Source organism: Corvus brachyrhynchos, unplaced genomic scaffold (genome assembly GCF_000691975.1).
Source record: "Corvus brachyrhynchos isolate BGI_N302 unplaced genomic scaffold, ASM69197v1 scaffold212, whole genome shotgun sequence".
Taxonomy (NCBI): Eukaryota; Metazoa; Chordata; class Aves; order Passeriformes; family Corvidae; genus Corvus; species Corvus brachyrhynchos.
This window is the reverse complement of record NW_008236768.1, coordinates 22,823-24,591: the sequence shown is the minus strand read 5'-3', so window position 1 is coordinate 24,591 and position 1,769 is coordinate 22,823.

The following is a 1,769-nucleotide window of genomic DNA, read 5'->3' as shown; positions in this document are numbered from 1 at the left end:
GAGCACCCCGGGGGCCCCCGATCCAGAGCATTCCCAGGTATCCGGAGTGTCCCCAGTGACCCCAAATCCGAGAATCCCTGGGGACCCCAAATCGGAGCATTCCGGGGTATCCAAAGCATTCCCGGGGATCCCAAACCGGAGCGTTCCCAGGTATCCGGAGTGTCCCCAGTGACCCCAAACTGAGGCCTCCCTGGGGACCCCAAATGGGAGCATCCCTGGGAATCCCAGACCGGGGCTTCTCTGGGGACCCCAAACTGAGGATCCCAAAATGGGAGCATCCCTGGGAATCCCGAACCGGAGCATTCCAGGGGAACCCCAAACCAGAACCTGTGGGGACCCCAAACCAGAGCATTCCCAGGTATCCAAAACATTCCCAAGTACCCAAAACATTCCCGGGCACCCCAAAGCAGAGAATCCCTGGGAATCCCGGACTGGGGCATCCCAGGGCACCCCAAAGCGGCTCATCCCGAGGTATCCGGAGCATTCCCGGAGACCCCAAAGCGGAGCGTCCCTGGGGACCCTGAGCATCCCAGGGGATCCCAAATGGGAGCATCTCCAGGAACCCCAAATCGGCATCCCTGGGGACCCCAAATCGGAGCATTCCGGGGTATCCAAAGCATTCCCGGGGATCCCAAACCGGAGCGTTCCCAGGTATCCGGAGTGTCCCCAGTGACCCCAAATCCGAGAATCCCTGGGGACCCCAAATCGGAGCATTCCGGGGTATCCAAAGCATTCCCGGGGATCCCAAACCGGAGCGTTCATCCCAAAAATCCGACCCTGCGCGGGGCGGGGTCTCCCTTGGGAAAGGAGCCTCGGGGAGCCGGGAAAAAAACAACCCCGATCCCAAAAATCCCGAGATCTCAACACTTCACAAAGAGGGGTTCTCCCTTGGGAATGGGGTCTCCAGGAGCCGGGAATTTTTTGGGAACCCTCTGCGCAACCTGCCGGGAGCAGGGGAAAAATCCCGATCCCAAAAATCCGACCCTGCGCGGGGCGGGGTCTCCCTTGGGAAAGGAGCCTCGGGGAGCCGGGAAAAAAACAACCCCGATCCCAAAAATCCCGAGATCTCAACACTTCACAAAGAGGGGTTCTCCCTTGGGAATGGGGTCTCCAGGAGCCGGGAATTTTTTGGGAACCCTCTGCGCAACCTGCCGGGAGCAGGGGAAAAATCCCGATCCCAAAAATCCGATCCTGCTCCTTTGGGAAAGGAGCCTCCAGGAGCCGGGAATTTTTGGGGAATCCTCTGCACAACCTGCCGGGAGCAGGGGAAAAATCCCGATCCCAAAAATCCGATCCTGCTCTTTTGGGAAAGGAGCCTCCAGGAGCCGGGAAGAAAATCCTGATCCCAAAATTCCGACCCCGCGCGGGGCGGGGTCTCCCTTGGGAAAGGGGTTTCAATTTTTTTGGGACAACGTGCCCGGAGCAGGGAAAAAAATCCCCGATCCTAAAAATCCGCGACCTCCACCCCTCGCAAACCGTGTCCCTTGGGAAAGGGGCTTCCAGAAGCCGGGAATTTTTTGGGAACAGCCCGAGGGGCTGTGGGATCACTGATTTTTTTTTCCCCGACTCGGAATTCCACGTGAACGGCACATTCCTCTCTTTCCCGACTTATTTGTCCTTTTCCAAGTTGGTTTTTTTTTTTGGTGTTTTTTTTTTCGCAGCTTTCACATCCCAAACGTTCAAAAAGAGCCGCTTCTGGAAAAAACATTCCTGGTTTGTTTTTTTCTTTTTTTGTTTTTTGCTTTTTTCCTTTTTCCATCTATTTTTGA